The sequence below is a fragment of the Marmota flaviventris genome, chromosome 1 (assembly GCF_047511675.1).
Source record: "Marmota flaviventris isolate mMarFla1 chromosome 1, mMarFla1.hap1, whole genome shotgun sequence".
NCBI lineage: Eukaryota > Metazoa > Chordata > Mammalia > Rodentia > Sciuridae > Marmota > Marmota flaviventris.
This window is the reverse complement of record NC_092498.1, coordinates 176,921,279-176,944,813: the sequence shown is the minus strand read 5'-3', so window position 1 is coordinate 176,944,813 and position 23,535 is coordinate 176,921,279. Positions and strand designations below refer to the sequence as shown.

The 23,535-nt window shown below is 34.0% G+C and overlaps 1 pseudogene; it reads right to left on the bottom strand.

The window, feature by feature from the left end:
• Window positions 1-1,269: 1,269 nt before the first annotated feature.
• On the bottom strand, window positions 1,270-1,962 carry LOC114082385 (ubiquinol-cytochrome c reductase complex assembly factor 6-like; annotated as a pseudogene).
• Window positions 1,963-23,535: the final 21,573 nt, after the last annotated feature.

Here is a 23,535-nt window from a genome sequence, read left to right as displayed (position 1 = left end):
CCAAATAGTCAGGGGAAATATTTACTGGGCAGTTCCAAGCATTGTCTTAACAGCTACAGAAATTTCAGGTTTTGCAGGTAGCATAGAAACCTAACAATACCTAATCCTTTACATTTTAACTCAGACCTTGCAGCTTAGAAACTTTACAACACCCGGTCTTTTACCCTTTAACTTTTACGCTTTAACTTCAATTTCTTTTACCCTTACACCACCAAGTTTGCTTTCAACTGAGTTTTTAAATATGTAAAACAACTTTATTAAAGTGACATTTAGAAGCATTCCTAATATTCAAGCAAACTCCTTTGTCCTGGTGTGGCAGGAAATAAAAGTGGAACTGGACTTTAATTTAAATAACAAGAAAGTTAAATTGCAAGGGCTTAATTAGAACACAGATAATTAGAAGGTTACAGGCCATAGCACTGTTGTACTTTTTTAAAATATTTTTTTCTTAGTTGTGGATGAACAAAATATATTTTTTATTATTATTATTATTATTATTATTATTATTATTATTATTATTGTTATTAATGTGGGTCCAGTATCAAACAGACTGCCTCATGCATACTAGCCAAGAATTCTACTACTGAGCAACAACCTTAAATCCTTACCTGGTATTTTTTTTAAATATTTATTTATATTTAATTTATTTATATGGGGCACTGAGAATTAAGCTCAGGGCCTCATATATCCTAGGCAAGCACTGTACCACTGAGCCACACCTTCAGCTCTTTCCTGGTACTTTTTAAATACCTGTTTTACAGAAATTTTAATTAGTAGCTTTAACCCTTTTCCAATATTTGTTTGGATTAAATCAATAACCTATAAATCGGTGAAGTAAAGTCTAGTTTTATCTCAAACTCGGATTTTACTTCCTGTTTTTTCCCCAGACCAGACACCTTATCACAGTGCCTGAATTAAGATTCCCCCTTGAGGACTTTACTGTATGTCCACATTTCAAACTCCAAAATTTACCTGTTCCTTAGTTTTGGAAAAGTCTTACAGAATTTGTCCAGAGGTAGCAAAATTTCTTGGAGTACTCAAAAGAATCCATATCAGAGTCTTGCCTTTTAGGGAGCAGTTTGAATTATAAGTATGCAGACTTTAAGGCAAGTAGATGGATTATCTGCAGCTGGAAGAAACCTTTTCATCAATACCTTGCATCTAAAAGGCACTTAATTTGATTCCTTTTATTAGATACTGTGAATAAACCTACAATAAAAATGGAAGTGAAGTAATATCTTTAATAAAAGTGTTCCAATTTCTTTTTTTTTTCATTGCCAGTATCACTTTTATTATATTTACTTTATATTTCCCATTTTACCACTGCAGTGAAGCTTATTCAGAAAAACAAACCAGAATTATAATGGCAGGACACCCTGCCATTATAATTAAGGCACAATTATATTCAAGGCTCAGTATCTTCTAAACCATGTTCAAGAAGCTGATGATGTATACTTTGGCAGTTTACAATAGAGTCTGGTCAAATATAAAAATGTCACCATATCAGTCAATATTTACTGATAATATAGTACCTCTTTCTGAAGTTGGCATTGGTAGGTACTTAAGGACAAGTAGTTTGACTCAATAAATTAAAAAAATACATATTTAAGACATTATTCTCAGAGTTCTTAGCACAGTTGTATTTTGAAATTTCTATTGCTGAGAAATTTGAGGTTCATGCTTAATGCGCTCTCTCTCTTTCAGTCCCAAAAGCTCGGTTTTGAGTTCTCCAGGCTTTGGTGGAATATCAGGTATGGTCAGGTCAGGCCGGTAGTACCTGTGCACCACTTCGGCCCCGCGAACATGGCCAGGAGGCTAGCCGCGAACATTTTCAGGTAAGTGGTCATGGGCACGCCGGCGGGCATGGTCCGAGGGCTGCACGGGGAGGGGAGAGGCAGCGTTAGAAGGCCGTCGGCTCAGGACCACACCGTGCGGGCCGCGGCGCCCAGGTTAGCGCGGAAACCAGCGGGGTGTTCCAATTTCTTTAGATATTTATCCAGAATTATAATTACTGGGTTATAGGGCATTTTTTAAACCAAGAATTGTTATTGTTATTTATTTGTACTTATTTAGGCACTTTACCACTGTTACATCCCTATTTTTTTAATAAGACAGGATATCACTGAGTCACTTAAGCCATTGCCAAGTTTCTGAGGCTGTTTTTAAGTTCCTCCTGTTTCATCCTCCCAAGCCACTGAGAGTACAGACATTCACAATGATACCCTGCATCAAAAAAAATATTATTAGTGGATTATATGACATTTTTATTTTGAGCTCTTAAGAACCATGATAGGGGCTGGGAATGTGGCTCAAGCGGTCGTGCACTTGCCTGGTATTCATGTGGCACTGGGTTTTATCCTCAGCACCACGTACAAATAAAGATGTTGTGTCTGCCAAAAACTAAACTCTCTCTCTCTCTCTCTCTCTCTCTCTCTCCCTCTCTCTCTCTCTCTCTCCCCCCTCTCTCTCTCTCGCTTTCTTTTTAAGAAAAAAGAACCATGAATTTTTTTTTCAAAAGTATCTTTATTAACTTTATATTGTAACCAAAATTTTTATCTATGCATATACACCTATACTCTGGAGTCCCTACTATCTTTCAGATATTTGTTTATTTTGGTGTGGTTTGGTGCTAGGAATTGAACTCTGTGGGTGCTTACCACTGAGTTATGTTTCCAGTCCTTTTTTTTTTTTTTTTTTTGAGACAGGTGATATATCACTAATCTCTCAATAGGTTGCTTATAGCCTTTCTATGTTGTTAAGGCTGTCTTTCAAATCACAATCCTCCTGACTTGCCTCTCCAGCCTCTAGTATATTGGCCACCACACCTAGCTCTTTCAGATTATTATAATAACCTTTTCAACAACACTGCCCAGGCTACAGAAAATCTCTTTGACTGATGCATTTTATCCCTGAGGAAAGTTTATATGAAGTAGCCAATGTAGGACTATTCTGTACAGATTTGTTGGAATAAACAGGGATCATTGTTTTTTAAGCTCCTTTCTGAACAGCTGTTTGGTATCATAGTTCATAAAAGTGCTGGGAAAAGAATGTAAATTCATTTGTGTGAAATCTACAGAGATTTACATAAGCTCAATCACCTTTTGTTCTAGAGTTTGGGACTTCAGGACATAGTAAGGTAAATAAAATATGTTAAAGTTGAGATATTCAGTACACGCATCGACACACACATCCACACATACACACACAAAAAAACTTTCTAGGAGCAATTGGTACTTCTGGCATTATTACTAGTGTATCAGGGACATAGTAACATAAACAAAATATGTTAAATGTGAAACATTCAATACACACATACACACACCCACAAAAAAAAACAAAAAATTTTTCTAGGAGGAATTGGTAGTTCTGGCCTTATTACTAGTGTATCAGGGTTGGGGCAGGATTCAGGAAGTGCTAAGATCTCACTCAAGATAAGAGTAGTTTACTGGATTCCTCCCTATTTCACCTATAATACAAGCTAGAGTGAACTTCATCTGTCAGCAACAGCAATTGGTAAAATATGCTGGCAGATTTTTTTTTTGAGATAAATTGACAGCTTTGATATTTGGGTATTTTTGTGTCTTGGTCACAGCTGATGAAGCACTTGTGAAAAATTTTATGGCACCTACATATCACCATTTTTTGTATCATTTCTTTCATATTTCCTTCTTTTTTTTTTTTTTTTTTTTTTTGTGGTGCTAGATATTGAACCCAGGGCATTGTGCATACAAGGCAAGCACTCTAAAAACTGAGCTACATCCTCAGCCCCTCTCTCACATTTCTGTTCACTAGAGATGATGATGGTAATTGGGAATTTTGTCCCAAATATGGTACATTTCTTAGGCCGGACTAATATCCAGTGTATCTAAATCTCTCTACTCATTCATGATTTTGCTAAAGAGATACAGTAGTTTTTTACTTAAATTTATCTATAGATGGAGGGAGAGTGTCTCATTTAATATTCTGCTTTATTTTCAACATCATTCCTTGTTAATATTTGCTTTTTATAGTGTTGCTAAGTTTGGAACTGACTATCTTGCACATTCTGCACACACACTCTAACAGTGAACTTTGCCTCTATGTCCCAATTCTAACTTTAGGTTGGATAGATTCATTCAATCACTTCTAATGTTATTTTTCATATGGTTGCTTTTACATATGCCTTTCTATTGCTCTTAACAATACTATTGATCTACATATGATTTCAGATTTGATTTATATTATGATATATTGGTCTGTATTATTGCAATATAGTTTCATAATATACATTAAATGTGTCTCATAACAATAACTATATTATTTGTTTTTTTTATTAAAGGTTTTGGGGTATTTTACATATATTTTATTTCTAAGATAATTTTTTGGTGCCTTCTTTTCTTTTATTTGGTACTTGGAATTAAACTCAGGGGAATTGAGCCACATCCCCAAACACATTTTGTATGACATTTAGACACAGTATCTCACTGAGTTACTTAGGGCCTCACTTTTTCTGATGCTGGCTTTGAGCTCACAATACACCTCCCAAGGTACTGGGATTACAATTGTGCACCAACAGGTCCAGCTCTCTTCCTGTATTTAAAGAAAAACATGCTAAAATTTTGATAGAAAAATATTATATATTAAATTGAGTTAAAATAGTTGTCTTTATAATGATTAGTTTTATTTACACACATGCTATTTTATGTGCTTTTGTAAATTTTTATTTAGTTTGTGATAAGTTCCATATATTTTCCTTGAAATCCATTATACATGTGATGTATTTAATAGATGTAACTTCAGTATAATACTTATGTGGTATTTTGTACTCTAATTAAACCAAAAATCTTTCTGGGCTCCAGAAACCATTTTTTCTCAAACTTTATTATTTTTATTTTTCTGAATCACCTTGTCTTTCATCCTAGGCCACAGATTTCTACTGTATTGACAAGTATAGCTCTAGTCTTATGCTATCACATATTTGTACACTGTCATTGTACACACATACAATAATTTCTACAGGTCTAAGCTGCTTGGTGAGGAGTATTTCATATATATACAGTTTTCATGATGAAATAACAGCAATTTCTACTCCATCAATTGTCAATTTTAGGTATTATGTTCTTTTCTTTATTCTCCTTTTTATAGAATTACTTTTTTCAAATTATTGAGATTAATGAATTTTAAACAATTGAGTATAACAGTGCAGTCTGTAAATTTTCTTTTTTAACCTAAGACAAAATACATCCCAATTTTAATAGGCTTATTGTTATGTAAATGACATTTAAAAACCTGCATATATAACACCCTTACCTGACCTTACTCTGGACTATTGATATCTGGGTGGAGGGGATCTCAAAGTAATCCATGGAAAAAGCAGAACAGGGATGGATCAGGATGTGACATTGGTGGACTGAGTATGTAGTAGTGAGTATTCATGAATAAGTATTGGTGGAATAGGTACAGATAGAGAAAAAAGTGCTGTGAAGAAAAGAGGGAAAGAATGACCAGCTCAAGAGTTCAGATTTAAAAAGTCTAATGGTGGATCAATGATAGTATGAAGGAAAAGGGTAGTTTCTTTGGAGGCAGAAATAAGGTAGAAGTGAAAGAGGAAGGTAACTCTGGCACAGTCCCAAAGAGAAACAGTCAAATGAACACTACCCTCTCTCTCTCTCTCTCTCTCTCTCTATATATATATATATATATATATATATATATATATTATATATATATTATATATAATATATATATATTATATATATATAATATATAATATATATATATATATATAATATATATATATATAATATATATATATAATGCATACTTCTATAAAATTAGATTAAAGTCAGCCAGCCTCAGCAACTTAGGCTCTAAGAAAATCAGGGAAACCCTTTTTCTTTGTAGAATATTTTATTAAAGGCTGAGAGTGTTTCTTAGTAAAAAAGCATATCTAATTTCAATTTGTCATATGAGAGAGAGAGAGAGAGAGAGAGAGAGAGAGAGAGAGAGATCTTGCAAAAATTAAAAAAAGTAATCAGTGACACTGTTAGTGTCAAGGATGTAAATAATTTAAAAGTAATAGTGAGCTAGTTGGAAAACTCATCTAGGTTATTAACTACTTCTTGGGAAGTTAGTCTACTCTACAAAATATAAAAGTGAGAGAGAAATCCTTTATTAAAGTGTATATAAGAAAAAAGAGGAGTTTTGACATAGCTTTTAGTTGACCCAGACTGGGTCAACTTTAGCAGGTGATTAGGATTCTGCAAAGATGATAAATCCTTGAGTTTTTTGGAATAATGTGATTTTATCTAGTCTTCATAAATGAAGATTGAGGTCTAATATAAATCAGGCTTGGCAAATGAAAAACATTTCAATGAAAAGTAAATGAATGAATAAACACATAAAACAATATTTAACCAAAAGTCAACCTTCAGAATATTTATGCAATTATGTAATCACCAGTAATGTAAAAACAATGACAACTAAAGAAAAAGTGAATTAATAAAAAACAAATAAATAATGTAATGAATGAATTACTTAATGAATACCTAATAAGTGCAAAGATGTGATGTGACTGGAATTGTCAAAGTCAGCCTGTAGCCATGAAAAAGTGTAAAGGTACATAGAAATGGTGTTTTACTACTTACTGAGACATACCCTATGAATTATAAATTCCACTCCTAGGTGGGAAGAGTTAAACACAGAACCCATTCACCTGGCTCTCTCACTTGGGAACTGTGCAAAAAATTACCTTTTTCTTTCCCTCAAATTTTATTGCTGCTTCCAAGAACACTACCCTCTATATTCACGCTATCATTGTAGACTTGTAGCATGTGAACCCCTCTACTGTTCAAGTTTTTCTTCTTTTTTTCATTGCTCTTTTTCTCCCTACCCCCATATCATCCACCAATACTTATTTTGTATAGCAAAGTCTACATACTCAGCAATCACCAATCTTATCTTACTATATCCATTTCCTACCTTGTGCATGGCCACTTTGAGATCCCCTCCATCAAAACATCAATAGTCCAAAGTGATCAGAATGGGGGTAAATATTGCAGAATATTAAAGGTCAGTTACTAACAACAAGAAAGCTATAAAAGTGTGCTTCATTTAAAGGTGAAAATAAAAAGAAAATCTTTAGACTTCACTAGTTAAAATAAAAGATCAAAAATTTATGAGTCTCAATAATTTGAATTATACTTGTGAGTCACTTTTTTGGGGGAAGGGATATAAGAACATTGCTAAAGAGTTTAAAGTTCAAACTGTTTTTTTTATGAGACAAAGAATAGAAAATTAAAATATATATATATATATATATATATATATATATATATATATATATATATATAAAAGTAATTGTCATATCATTTTCATAAAAATATATATACATATTTATTCACAAATTGCTTTAACTTTATAAACAGTTATAAGTGTCAATACATTTCTCTCTGGGCTAGGTCCTATTATTGGAAGAAAACTTTGCCTTAAAAGAACCCCATACAGAGGCATTTAATGCAATTAACAGGCCTCTAATAATAATAATAATAATGTGAGGTGAAGAGGATTTCAGGTTGTGAAGCATACCTGTAATATAAGTTACTTGGAAAGACATCACAGGAGAAATTTATACATTGTCTGAAGACATATATGTATATATTATTTATAAAAAGTGTTTATGAGTTCTGTAGTGAGGGTGCACAAGTCCAATACACAGTCTTATTTTTTTCTTGAATACTTTTTGTTGTAGATGGACACAGTATCATTAGTAGTTTGTTTGTTGGCTTTTTTTAATATTTATTTTTAGTTTTTGGCGGACACAAATTCTTTGTTTGTATGTGGTGCTGAGGATCGAACCTGGGCCGCCCGCATGCCAGGTGAGTGTGCTACCGCTTGAGCCACATACCCCTCTTGGGTGGCTTTTTAATGCGGTGCTTCGTATTTAACCCAGTACCTCATGCATGCTAGGGAAGTTCTCTACCACTGATCCATAACCCTAGTCCCCAAAGTCCTTTACTTAATCTTTTTTTTTTGGGGGGGGGGCGGGGGAGTGTGTGCGTGTAGTGCAGGGATTGAATCCATGGCCTTATATCAGCAAAACAAGAACTCTACTGACTAAGCTATATTCTCAGCCCTGATCTGTAGTCGGTTAACAATGACAATGGAGCAGCCTGTCATTTAGACTTTGATTCTGTGCCCACTTGGCTCAGGTTGGAGGCAGTGCCTGAAGCCTTGACCAATCAGTCACTTAGGTGAGAACTGTCCAATCGTCAGGCAGCCAGTGATGAGGGGGAGGGCTTCCACAATCCTCTGTTCCCTTGGTGTCTGGAACCCGCCATTTTTTCAATCTTTTTGTAGCTTCTGTCCTGGATCCAGAGCCCAGGTGTCTGTGCTATGCAGAATCTGAAAAAAAACCACAGGGAGAACGCTGAGAACCTTGAGAGCCAGGAGATGGTAAGTGTGCCTTGTTATATTGAGACTGCTTAGGAAGGTGGCTTAAAGCTGACAGGAGTGGCAATGGTGGAAACTGGCAGTCATGGTTAGGGACTCCTCCTGGTTCTCTCCAGAGTCTTGTGGCCAGAGGGTCTCTCTGTGGTATCTTAGCCTTCACCTCCCTCTGACTAGTCTAGTGAGGCTTAGATCAGCAGTTGAAAACCTGGGCATTTTGTTCCATAATTGTATGGTGTTTTCAGCTTCTTTCTAAAGCCCTTTGTGGGATTCCATGTGCCATGAGTCCAGCATGTCTCCAGATTGCATGGTGAAGACTGAGATAATTATCAAGAGAGAACTCCAAATCCATTTATTGTATTTATGCATGAGAGAAGCTGTTAATTTTAGGGCTTGTCACTCAGGAGGGTTTGTTTGTTTATTTATTTATTATTATTATTATTTTTGTGTGTGTATTGTTTTTTTTTTTTTTGGTACCAGAAATTCAACCCAGAGGTGTTCATCCACTGATTCACATTCCCACCCCTTTTTTAAATATTTTTATTTAGAGACAGGGTCCCTTTGAATTTCTTAGGGCCTCACAAATTTGATGATAGTGGCTTTTAACTCATTCTCTTCATGAGTCCTGAGATTTTTAAATGTAGCAAAAGCAGTATCTCAAATCCAAAACAAAAATCTGAAATCCAGAACTTCAGTTTAGCTCTCCATAGGTCTCAGAATAAACCCCTAGTTTTCTAGCTCTCTGTTCACATATGCAAATCTAGGGTTCTCTTTTCACAGGGAATAAGTATAAAATAGAATAGATAGTATAATGACCATGTAATGTGGATAATGGGCCTCACTCAAACACACCTGGTGGCTAACTGAAAGATGTTAATGAGCACCATTAAGGCGTATTTCAAATGTAAAAGGCCTTGAAGCCTTCAACAAAGTCCTTTGTCCCAGGGGTGATTCCTGATTGAATTTGAAGAAAAAAGGATGGGTCACAGAAAGAATGAAAGTGAACCCATATGGTAGTCAGGATGCCTTTTCCAAAGCCTATTCTAAATGCATTATGCCCCATGTTCTGCCCAAAACTATCTGTAAACTTCTAAGATGGTACAGAAAAATGAGTTTTTTTTGTTTTTTTTTTCTGGTATCATTCCTCATACCACATGGTGGGCATTCTATTTCTTCTTGCTTAAATAGATTTTTTTTCTTCAAAATTTATGAGACAAGCACCCAGATTCAATTGGCAAACTGAGAAATTTTGGTTCATCTCAAAAATCCACTTTCAGCATTATGGATCATTATTTTCCCATGTTTTATTTCAAAGGTATGCTTCATTTATAATGTTTTTCTTCAAGAACTGGAGGACATTTTTAAAAGATTTTAATTTATAATTCTGAGATTTTCTCATGAGAAGAAAGCAGAATAAAATTAGGTGACATTAAAAAGAATGAATCTCTCCTAAATGAGGTTTATGTGTCCCAATTAAGGATTTTTAAAAACTGTAATGGGTCATCAATTGAGGGTTTATGTATTTATTAATTTGTTTGTTTATTTATTTATGGTCAGACAATCTGGGGTTGTGGCTCAGTGATAAAGCACACACCTAGCACGTGCAAGGTCTTGGGTTCGATCTCAGCACCACATAAAAATAAGTAAATAAAAATAAATAAATAAATAACCCACAGAAACATTCCAAATATTTCAGGAAACCCTTTTATTCTGGTGTGGCAGGAAAAAATAAAAGTGGGACTAACTTGAATTTAAATTACATGCAATTTCAGTCTCTCTCTTTCTCTCTCTCTCTCTCTGTACTGGGGATTGACCCCAGGGCCTCATGCTTAGAAGGCAAGCTCTCTACAAGCTGAGCTATTTACTCAGCCCCATTTTTTGGGGGTGGGAGACCAGGGATTGAAGTCAGCGGCACTCTATCACTGAGCCACATCCCTACCCCTATTTTGTATTTTATTTAGAGACAGGGTTTCACTGAGTTGCTTAGTCCCTCACCATTGATGAGACTGGTTTTGAATTTATGATCCTTATGTCTCAGTCTTATAAACAGCTGATATTACAGGAATGCATCACCATGCCTGGCCAACTTCAATCTTTTTTTTTTTTAAGAGAGAGTGTGTGTGACAGAGAGAGAGAGAGAGGGAGAGAGAGAGAATTTTTTTAATATTTATTTTTTAATTTTTCGGCAGACACAACATCTTTGTTTGTATGTGGTGCTGAGGATTGAATCCGGGCCGCACGCATGCCACGCGAGCACGCCACCGCTTGAGCCACATCCCCAGCCCCAACCAACATCAATCTTAAGGGCTAAAGTACACACAAATTAGATCAAAGTCCATGTCAATATCTTGGTACTATATATATAAAGTTGTTGATAGACCTTCTATTTTATTTACTTATATGTGGAGCTGAGAATTGATTCCAGTGCCTCACATGTGCCAGACAAGTGAGCTCCACTAAGCCCCAGCCCCCTGGTACATTTTTAATGGGGGATATTGGAGATTGAACTCAGGAACACTTGACTACTAAGACAAATCCCCAGGATTTTTTTTTTTTTAGAGACAGGATCTCACTGAGTTTCTTAGCACTTCGATTCTGCTAAGGCTAGCTTTGAACTTTTGATAATTCTTCCTCAGCCTCTTCAGCAACTGGGATTACAGGCTTGAACCAACACACCCAGCCCCTGATACATTTATAATAACTGTTTTATGTAGATTTTAACCAGTAGCCTTAACTTTTTTTCTAATATATATTTGATATCAATACATAACCCAGAAATCAGTGAAACAGAATCTATTTTTTATCTCCAACACTGCTTTTGGTTATGTCAGTGTCTGAGTTAAGATTCTCCATTAAAGAATTTATTATGTCTTGTGTTCTCATTCTGACCTCCCATAGGACCTAGTTCTGAGTTTTAGAATATCTGAAACAAGGTTCCCAGAGATTCCAAATTTTTTGGAGTATTTATAAAACACCACTCTCTGAGTCTTGCCTTCTAGGGACCAGTTTGAATTTTAAGTGTGTAGCTTTTGAAGGGATGGACTAATTGGATGCTTTGCAGAGGGAAGACATTTTCTGATATACTTTCTATCTAAAAGATACTTTATTTGTTTTCTTTTATTAGATACTATGAATAAAGGTACAATAAAAATAGATGTGTGGCAATACATTTAGCAAAAGGATTTCAATTTTTTACATATATACCCAGAGTTATTATTAGTAGATTTTATGGCATTTTTTTTTTACCGAGAATTATTATTTATGTCTTTTATTTATTTAAATACTGGAGATTAACCCCAGGGCACTTTACCAGTGTGCTACATACCCAGTCTCCAACACTTTTATTTATTTATTTATTTTTGAGAGAGGTTTTTACTGATTTTCTTAGGACCTTGCCAAGTTCTTGAGGCTGGACTTTAACTTGAGAATGAATCCCTAGTTTTCTACCTCTTATTCTCCTAAGCCACTGGGAGTACAGGCATGTACGATTTTGCACTGCTACCCCAAATTATTACTAGTGGATTATGTGGTATTTTTATTTTGGGCTTTAAAGAACCTTAACACTTTTATAAAAATATATTTATTTAATTTATATTGTCACCAACATTTTTACATGTTACTATGGCTGCAGGAAAATGAATAAATTTCTTTAAACTCATATGGTAATAAAATTGTTAAATGACTCCTTAAAATTTTTTTTCTGTAATATTTTTGGCAGTGAATCATGAATTCTATTATCTGGACTTTGGAATTTAATATAAAATCATATGGAATAAATTTGGCCAATCCTATAAATATTCATCCATAATTTGTTGTTTATCTAATGACATGTTGTGGAGAGAGCAACTAATGAACATATTTATTTTTAGAAATAGTTACATTTTTGCTTTTCAGTTTCTTATAAGCCTTTTAGATTTATTTCCTTACTGAGCTGAGTCACTCAGGGCCACTGATGTTGTTTTTTTTTTTTTTTTTTTGTAATCTCGAGACATTTACCCTTCTAAGAAATCTGTCCTGTGAGCTCTGTTTCTGAAGAGTTTCTTAATATGAAAGAAAAAATGTATTTATGTTGCCCCTGAAATATATTTTCAATGCACTCTCTTCAAAATGGAGAGAAAATAATATTTCCCCAGACTGACATCCCTGTGTCAGGAGCTGACAATACATTGATGGTCTTTGAAGAAATTTCATACAGTTCTGTCTCTGGGTAGTTTTCTGTGGGCTGCTGAATTGCCATTTAGTATCCAGATACCCATGTTTTTTCATCTGTACTATGGGAATAATTTTAGAGGGCACAGATGAATAATGCTCTTCATGAGGCTATGAATACCTGTATGTTCTGTAGTGCACAGCTGACAAAGCCCCTGGAATACACTGTGCAGATTCTATTTGGTTAACCATTATCTGCCACTCACATAAACTTTCTTTCAAAAGCTTGTAATAACCTTTTCACTTTAGGCATCCATGTCATCCACATTCCAAAGTATAAAAGTTTGAATCTTTCTTTTCTGAATTGCAGGTTCCATTTCTCTTGTGGTTCAATGTGGTACAAATAATTATGTTCTTTTTTTCTTTCTCTTACACTGTGTTTCTAATAAAATGTTCTCTGCTCTAAACCTATATTTCCCATGTCCAGCTATGTTTAGAAAATGACATAGATAATTATATTTGATAATTTATAAGAACTGAGAATAATTCTTGCTCGTGTTTCCCTTCATTAGAAACTGAACCAGAAGTGTTCTTGGTACTGAAAAGGGAGGACCATAACCAATCATATATTAAAAAAAAAATGTTGATTAATTGTATATTCTCTTCTAAAAACTCTCTGTTCAGATCCTTGGCCCATTTCTTGATTGGGTTATTATTATTATTATTATTATTATTATTATCATCATCATCATCATCACTATTAGTATTATTTTCTTAGTCTTTTGAGTTCTTTATGTAACCTAGAGATTAGTGCTCTATCTGATATGTGAGTGGTAAAATATTCCTCCTAAAATGTAGGCTTTGTCTTCACCTCACAGATTGTTTCTTTTGCTGAGAATAAACTTTTTAGTTTGATTCTATCCCATTTATTGATTATTTGTTTTAATTCTTGTGCTATCAGTGTCTTATTGAAGAAATTGGGGCCTAATTCCCACATGATGAAGATTAGAGCCTGTATTTTATTCCATTAGACACAGAGTATCTGGGTTAATTCCTAGGTTCTTGATACACTTGGAGTTGAGTTTTGTGCATGGTGAGAGATGGTGGTTTGTTGAAGAGGCTATCTTTTCTCCAGTGCATGTTTTGACACCTTTGTCTAATATATAATAATTATAATTTTGTGGGTTAGTCTCTGTGACCTCTATTCTGTACCATTCGTCTGCAGTATTTTTTTTTTTTTTTTTCAAATGCAATGCTGTTTTTGTTACCATTGCTCTGTAGTATGGTTTAAGGTCTGGTACAGTGATGCCACCTGCTTCACTCTTTCTGCTAAGGGTTACTTTAGCTATTCTTGGTCTCTTATTTTTCCAGATAAATTTCATTGTTGCTTTTTCTATATCTATATGGAATGCCATTATGATTTGGATCAGAATTGCAGTAAATCTGTATAGTGCTTTGGTAGTACTGTCATTTTGATAATATTAATTGTGCCTATAGATGAGCAAAGTAGATCTTTCCATCTTTTAAGGTCTTTTTTGATTTTTTTTCTTTAGGTTTCTGTAGTTTTTCTTGTATAGACCCTTTACCTCTTTCATTAAGTTGATCCCCAAGTATCTTTTTTTTGAAGTTATTGTAAATGGGATAGTTTTCTTCATTTCTTTCTCAGAAGATTTTTCACTGATATACAGAAATGCCTTTGATTTATGGATGTTGATTTTATATCCTGCTACTTTGCTAAATTTATTTACTAGATCTAGAAGTTTTCTGGTGGAGCTTTTGAGTCTTCTAGGTATATAATCATATCTGGCATTTGCAGGTAAATGGATGGCATTGGAGAAGATAATGCTAAGTGATGTTAGCCAATTCAAAAAAAAATTGTCAAATATAAGGAGGCTGACTCATAATGGGGTAGGGAGGGGGGAGCATGAGAGAAATAGATGGATTCTCAATAAAGAAGAGGGGTGGGATGAAAAGAAAGGGGACACGGGATTTGCAAGAATGGTGGAAGGTGATAGAGACCATAATCAAAAGTACATGTACGAAGACACAAATTTGTATCACCATACTTTATATACAACCAGAGATATGAAAAATTGTGTTCTATACAAGAAATAAGAATTATAATGCTTCTGTTGTCATTTCTTTAAAAAAATTGATAGAAATATGAAAAACATTGTTCATAAATTATATACACTAAATATGTATCTCCTCATATATGTTTATATATAGATCTAGGGAAATGCAAGTCTCTTTCCTGAATTTTTAAAAATCAATTAATTTATTAATTTGTTCTAACTTGCTAATAGAGCAGAATACATTTCACTTCATAGTACACAAATGGAGCACAAACTTTTATTTCTCTTGTTGTACAGAAAGTATAGTTATAAAACCCATGTAACTCTACTTTGTGTATAACAAGATTTTCATCTCATTCCGCCATCTATAACATCTCCCATCACCTCCCTCCCCTTTGTCTTATTCAAAGTTTCTTCATTTCTTCCATGCTACCTTCCACTTCCCTCGTTGTGGATCACCATCCACTTAGCAGAGAAAACCTTAGGTCTTTGGTTTAGGAGGATTGGCTTACTTGCCTTAACATGATACTCTCCAATTCCACCCATTTATTTCCCAATTCCATAATTTTATTCTCTTTTAATGCTCAGTATTATTCCACTGTGTAAATAGACCATATTTTCTTTATCCATTCATCTATTGAAGAGCATATAAATTGGTTCTATAGTTTACCTATTGTGAATTGTTTTGCTACGAACATTGATGTGGATATGCCTCTGTATTATGCGGTTTTTAGCTCTTGTTGGTCTAAACTGAGGAGTTGGGTAGCTGGGTAAATTTTGGTTTCTTTCCAAGTTTTCTAAGGAATCTCCTTATTCTTTTCCAGATTGGTGTCACAAATTTAGGGTCCTACCAACATTGTTACAGTGGGGCTTTTTCCTCACATCCTCACCAACATAATTCATCTTCATTTCAAGCTCACTTTCTTAAGGGGATTTCATCATAGAAATAAAAAGAAAATGTTATAGACAGGCCATTGGATCTAAGGCCATGTCATAAAAATAAAGAATATTCCATTAGTCAATTTAAATAATAGACTCAAATCTTTGGATCTGGGGGAAATATATATATATATGTAATACAAACACACACCATACACTTTCTGGTGAAATCTCCTTGCCCTGACTCAGGGGAGTTTCTCTCTAGTTTTTTATATCTCAGGAGAAATATTGGTAAAAAAAATAAATGTATCATTCACCTGTAGAATCAAAAGAAGTGATCATGTCCTTCATCTTCCTGAACTCATAACTCTAAAATATGGTTCTGTGAACTGAGATTTTCTGGAGTCTTGACATAGTTTTGAGGGTGCTGTTCCAAAAATACATATACTTTACTAGTAATATTTTAAATACATAATGGTAATTTTCACATAGTGGAAATTATGGGTTATACTATAAAATTCAATTTTACTTTTTATATGAATTCTAAAAAAATAATTATCTTTCCACCTCATATAATTTTAATGTTCAATCTGTTTCCATACAAGAGAAGTTAACTGAAATTTTACAGGATTGTCACTGTATTATTTCCATCCATAAATAATATATTTACATATATAATCTACACATTCAAAAGGCCTCATATGCAAGTTTAAATGCAAATGCTTTTCTGGGTTGGCTGGATTTTACTTCTCCAAGGATACCTTGCCATAAATTTGATGCAGCCTAAGGATCTGGATTTCAATTCCCAGATCCTCAAAATAAAATAAATGAATAAATAAATAAGTGTACAGACAAGACCCTACAATTGTGACATCATTTATTTCTGGATTTGAGGTTATATCCTGACTCTCAAAAAACTCACTAGGTTCAGATTGAGCATATGAAGACATAAGTTGTGTCCAATCAGGACTCCTTATATAAGCATTGTCCAATCTACACATATTCAGTAAAGAGAAGCAAGTTTTGACCATCTGGTGTCAAGTCTGCCAGAGTGGGTATCCACTTCTAGGCTTCCTCACTTATGTTCAGTGAACCTGATTTTTTTTCTCCTGTATAGGTACTTTGTGATTTATAGAGAGGACATGTGGTTCCTAAAAATAGAGTAAATGATGAGTGTGCAGTGAAATCCTGAGACTGGATGGTGAGTCTGGTTGAAACTGGCTGCACTGACTATGGTGGGAACTGGCAATGGTTGGCTAGAATCCCTGGTGTAATCTTTGGTTTCTGCATTCCTGTGTCTTCTGAGAAAGGTCAGTCATGAATTTCCACTGGCCAGTCAACTGGATCATATATTAACAGTAGACACTGGAAGTCCTATAGTATCCTATAGAATGTCTTCAGCCCCTACCTTAAATTCTATGTGAGAACATTTGTGGCAATATTTCCAAATCTTCTCAGATTGTGTTGTGGATTCTGGAGTGAGGAGATCATCATAATCACAAATCCATGTGTTTTTTCCTCCAGGAGCGGGGTGAGATACTCTATAGGTATCTCAGTTTTTCTTTCCTCCTGAATTCATTCTCCTTCTTTTTGGAGATTGTGGTATTGTGGATTGAGCCACAGGTACTGTACCACTTTGCTACATACCTGGTACTTTTAATTTTTTTTTTTTATCTTCAGACAGTTGCTGAGTGTGATTTTAAATTTATGCCCCAGTATTGTGAGTTGCATTTATATATAAAATTTTAGCTGTCTGTTCAATGACAACTTCCCCCTTTTCCAATATTATCAGTTACATTTTTGCAGTATTATCAGTTATTTTACCCATATTATATTTCAAATGAACATGGTATTTTCAATTGTTATACCAAAAACTGCATGAGACTTTAAAGTATTTTTTTCTCTCTGGGTGCAATGATACATGCATATTAATTCCAGAGACTCAAGTGGGCTAAGTCAGTAAGATTGCAATTTCCACTTAAACATCAGGAACTTAGGTAGACTAATTCGACAATTAGAAAAACCTGTCTCAAAATTTTAAAACATGGCTGGGTATGTACCCCAGAATTAACATGCTGCTGTTTCAAATCCCCAGTACCGTAGAAAAAAAATCAAAAGCAAAAATTTTTGTTGTTGTTGTTTATAAGCATTTTACATAATTGAAAAATAAAGAAGAATCACTTGATCTTGGAAAAATCATGTGTTTCTACTCTTCCTTTGTGTCTCCAAAGTCAGACAACCTGTCAGAGTGTCTTTATGCTCATTTGTGAAATGTATATGAGAGCATTTTCATTCCATACTCTGGTATTTTCCTGGAACTGTGTTTCAGAACTATGTAATATGAGGTTGCCACAGCTGGCACATCTAATGCCTCTCATAAGTCCAGACCAGTACTTGGGGCTTTTCTTGTTCAAGAGCAGTATAAATGTAGAGAGCTTAGTTTCTCAAAGAAATAACTTATAGAACTCTCAACTTCCATTTTTTTAAATGTCTTCACTAATTTTATAGTCTAGCACATTGTTTCTTTCTTCCATATTCATATAATTGGAGTACTACTAACTTTTCCACTTTTTGAGAGTAGCCATTCTAACAGCTGTGCTCATGCAGAAGATCTTATAATTGGATGGTGAACTAAAATTCTGATGCAAGCTTTTTAGATTCCAGGGTGCCTTATGCTCACTGGAAAAAAATTGATATGCACCTATTTTAGAAATAAAGAGGGATCTGTGATTGTAACCATTTTTCTTCACTAATATTTGAGATTTTAGCCCATTACAATGTTTGCACACCAATGTGAAAACACTTCTTTTTGTTCTAGGGAGATTTGCCCTTGCACAGTTACCAGTGTTTTCAATGCTTTGAGGTTTCAGATGTAGTCCATTGAATGGAAAAAGTTAATATTGGGACAAATTACTTACAGAAAGAATTGGTTAGGTCTGGTGTTATTAGTAAAGTGAGCTGGGTGAGAGAGCTCAAGAAGTGCTAAACTGCCACTTGGGCTTTCAGTGGTGGTCTGTATTTCTCTGTTAATATTTTGGTACTGTCTAGATAAAAGTTCAACTGCCAGCAACAGCTATTTGCATTTTTAGAAAATGTTGGCAAATCCCTCTCAGGGATTAAGGGGTTCCCTTAAGATTTAACACCTCTTCCACTCTGGTCTAATGGAATAAAGCCCATGGATCTTGCATGGCCATAGAAAACCACTTATTTTTTTCCTTCCTGGAGTAAATACTCATGTACTCATGTATATCTTATTCCTTCCTCTGTGTGTACAGATAAATTAGCATTTAAACTACAGGGAATTTAGAGTTAAATAATATATTTCAAACCCAAATCAATCTTCCTTTATTAATATTAACACTGGATTTGGGCATTTGTTCCAGTAATTTTGCATATTGCTCAAATTAGGAAAATCTTCAAGTGCATTCTACTTATGTCTTTTTTTTAAAGAGAGAGAGAGAGAGAGTTTTTAATATTTATTTTTTAGTTTTCGGCAGACACAAAATCTTTGTTTGTATGTGGTGCTGAGGATCGAACCCGGGCTGCACGCATGCCAGGTGAGCGCGCTACCGCTTGAGCCACATCCACAGCCCCTCTACTTATGTCTTGCTCGATATTTTTTTTTCAGTTTTCCAATTTGTGTGCCTCTAATTCCTTTACAGTTTTAGATGGATTCAAAACAGGAGTATATATTTATTTGCTGTATCCATAAATGGAGGGAGGCTTATATTCTGCTTTTATTTATTTTTATTTTATTTTTTAAAATTATCTCTCTTTATATCTGCTGTTTGGTGGATGCTTGTGTATAATTCCAGTGTCACACACATTCTGCATACAAGTCGCTTTTGTAATCTATGCCTTTTATTCTCACATCTACCTTGAGGTTGGATTGTAGCATTCACTCACATTAAATATTTTATTGATATGTTTTGATTTATACACTTATAATAATTAACAGTAAAAAGATATTTGTATACATATGAATTGCCCTAAGTTGTTTTCTGTATTGTGATTTCTTTATCTTAAAATTACTACACTGTTGTAATATTATAACATGCATTAGTGTCAGGTAATGATCACTAGTACATTTGCTCTTATATATGAGAGAGTTCTTGTCTAATTTTATATACATTCAACTTTCCAGGAAAATTTTAGAAGTTTTTGCTTTGATTTATTCTTTAACAAAAAGTAAAGAATGGTAAAATTATGACCAGTTTTTATTAAAGAGTACCTTGAGAAAAGTGATCATTTGTATAATAGTTTTATCCTTTGTAAATATGTTGAATATTTGAGTCTTTTATGTTCTTTTCTGTATTTTTATTTTCTCAAATACTGCATATTCTTTTGTAAACATACTTGCATATGAAATGCAACATTCATGTGACATCAGCATAAAATATACATGGTATTTTATTGTATTTGTCAAACTGGATATAATACATCAACAAATATTCTAGCTCCTAGAAATTACATTTTACAAAATTTAATAATTATTTCTTCCTCTTTATCCATGCCCCTTGGTTTCAACTCTGGAAGAATGTGGCTCTATTCTCATGTACAGTTGCTGTAATTTTAGTCTATGATTACTGTGTGGGTGTATCATATACATATGATTACAAAACAGTTTCTACAAATGGATAATAAAAGCTTTAATTATTATTTTCCTTTTTTTGTGAATGCATTTATTCCACATATTCATCAATACTATTTAATTCATCTATATGATGTGATTTTATTCAATGTTGTCTAATTTCTAAAGATTTTGAGTTTTTATGATTATTGAACACTTAGATATATCCTTTTTATTGTGACTCTTCAAGAATTTTTTTGTTTTTCTTTTGCAATCTGTTGTATTTGTTCTTCTTATAAGCATTTGATTATATGTGAGGAAATTAGGGTTTTTTTCCCTTGTCAGTTTTGCAGCTTTTAATGTAATCATTTGATGAATACATTTTTTGTATTAATATTTTGTAATCCATAAGTTTAAGTCTGTTATATTATATAATTTTGAAAACAACAACAAAAAAAAAAAAACTATTTTTTTTTCCTTTTGTGATATTAGGAATTCAACCAAGGTGTCTTAATGCTGAGCATATTCTCAGCTCTGTTTTAAATTTTATTTCCAGATGGGGTTTGCTCAATAACTTCAGTTGGCCTTAAATTTTGAACTTCATGCCTTAGACTCCAGAATAGTAGATATTTCAGGTGTACACCACCATATGAACCCTATATTTTGTATATAAACTTTTGAGCTTTGTACTTTCTTATACATTTCAGTATTATTTATTAATAACTTATATTCTGCATTAAATGTGTCAAAATATGTTGTTATGATTTATGAGTGAAGGGATAAAATAGCATTTTATTATCACACTCTTTTCCCAATATCCTAGCATGTTTTAAGAGTTTTGTTGTCAGTGTTTTCTGTAGTTCCACCATTTATATTATTATGAGGTTTACCCTGATTGATTTTACTTCATAACATCAATCATGTGGCATCATGGTATTTTGGTCAGCAGTAGACTTTATGTACAACCATGGATCTAGCAAATATCTTAGCCATGTACTAGTCTATACCATCTAGATTCTGTCATTGCACTCAGAGAATTGGAAAATTGCAGAAGACTCTTAGGATAAATTTTGCAGAGTGTATTTCCATGAAGTGAGAAATCATTATATATGCCTATATTTGCAATTACACACTGTATAATTGATATATTTTTTACTTTTCAAATTTGCTAGTGCTTTTTCAATTGTATCTGCTTTTTTTAAAATTTGTATTGAAGATTGAACGCAGGGGTGCTTAACAATAAAGCCACATCCTCAGTGCTTTTTTTATATTTTATTTAGAGACAGAGTATTGCTGAGTTGCAAAGTGCCTCACTAAGTTGCTCAATACAACATATATAAGACAATATTATATATAATATTGTCTTAGAATTTATGATCCATTTTTCTTATCCTCCTTAGTCACTGGAACTACAGTTGTCCATCACTAGACTGGGCTCATTTGCTTTTTAAAAGCACCAACATTGATACTGGTTACTGTATTATGTTTATCTTTGATAGCTTCTAATTTTCCTCTTTTGCTTAGACTTTCTTTACTTTTAGTTTTTAAATTTTACTTTTTAGGGGCTGGGGATGTGGCTCAAAAGGTAGCTCACTTGCCTGGCATGCGTGTGGCCTGGGTTCGATCCTTAGCACCACATACAAACAAAGATGTTGTGTCCACCGATAACTAAAAAATAAATATTAAAAAAATAACTTTTTATTGGGATGGATGATTTGATAATAAATCCTAGCCATTTTATGGCTTATAATATTTTTGTGTATGTTTTATTTTCACCTCAGGTAAAAATGAATTCCAATTTTTCCAGCTGTATGGAGGTCTAAGTGAAACATAATAACCTGTATGAATATTGTTAAAGAAATGGAACCACAATTTTACCCAGTTTTTTGACTGCACTGTATATGCCCAAAGGACTTGAAAAATGGATCATAAATTCTAAGACAATATTATATATAATATTATCTTATATATGTTGTATTGAGCAACTTAGTGAGGCACTTTGCAACTCAGCAATACTCTGTCTCTAAATAAAATATAAAAAAAACACTGAGGATGTGGCTTTATTGTTAAGCACCCCTGCGTTCAATCTTCAATACAAATTTTAAAAAAAGCAGATACAATTGAAAAAGCACTAGCAAATTTTTCAGAGTGTTATCTCTTCTATAACTACTTAGGAATTTATTTTAGGATTAACTACAAAAGAACATGTGTATCATGCGACTGAGCAAAATGTTTGTATCATTGTTTAATTTATATCAACTGTGTATAGCTGAAATATAATGGACAGTCATCTCCCAAGTGTGATGGAAAGGACTTATTTGAAATACTACTCATTTTCTCATTTTGATAATAGTAATGTTACCACTGGAAATTTCTTCTCTCAGAGGTTCTCAGACGTTATTAGACACTAATTTACTTGGGGAGCTTGCAAAGATATCCAGGTCCCACATGTAGAAGCATCTGTTGACAGATTGTCTGGGACAGAGCCTTAGTTTGGGTAATATTAGCAGCTTTTTAGGGGATTTCTGTTAACTATAAATTCTTCCTTTGGGGTATTGTAATATATTTACATGTTAGATTGAAATTGTTTTTTTTTCTAATTTATTTCTACCACACGGGGTGACTCTCTGAGAGTAATATTGACATGCTGATAATCTGGCTGCAAGCAGGGTATTGGTTTTAATGTGAGGTGATCCCCCAAAGTTTCTGTTAAAGAGAAAATTTCAAAGGTAAAATTATTAGATTATGAAACCTGTAATGTAAGAAGTCCATCCTAGTTTGGATGGACTGACTGGGTGGTAACTGTAGGCAGGTGGGGCATAGCTGGAGGAAGTGGGTCACTGCAGGCATGCTCTGGAAAAGTGCCTCTTCCCTGAATCCCCTTCCTTCTACCCCATTCTCTGCTTCTTGATCCCACCATAAGCTGAGTAGATTTTCTCCCATCATGGGCCCAGGGCAATGAAGTTGGCCCAATTCTGTGGACTGAGACCTCTGAACCTGTAATCCCCACACAAACTTTTCTTCCTCATCAGGTATTTTGGTCACAGTGACACAAAAACAGACTGAAACAGTGCTCATTGGGCAAGTGCATATGAGGGCAGAGAAGAGCAGGGGAGATACTGATTTCCAGCACCTTCCAATTTCTATTTTGTAAATTCTCCTACCATGGCTAGTTTCAAGTGACTAATGGATTAAGAACCAGCTCATGAAATATATTTAGCAATCACTTCTTGTGAGTTGAGGAGGTCTGGCTTTTGAACACCACTGAGACTGTAACTACTTCTAAGAGGGAAGGAAGATAGGCTTTGAGTATATGGTCGAGGATCAATAATTCAAGGTCAGATAGTGATATTGTGGTAAGGACACTTGGAAAGGATTATAATAAAAAGCAAATAAAATGACACGAGAGGTCTCATTTAGATGTCCAACAGAATT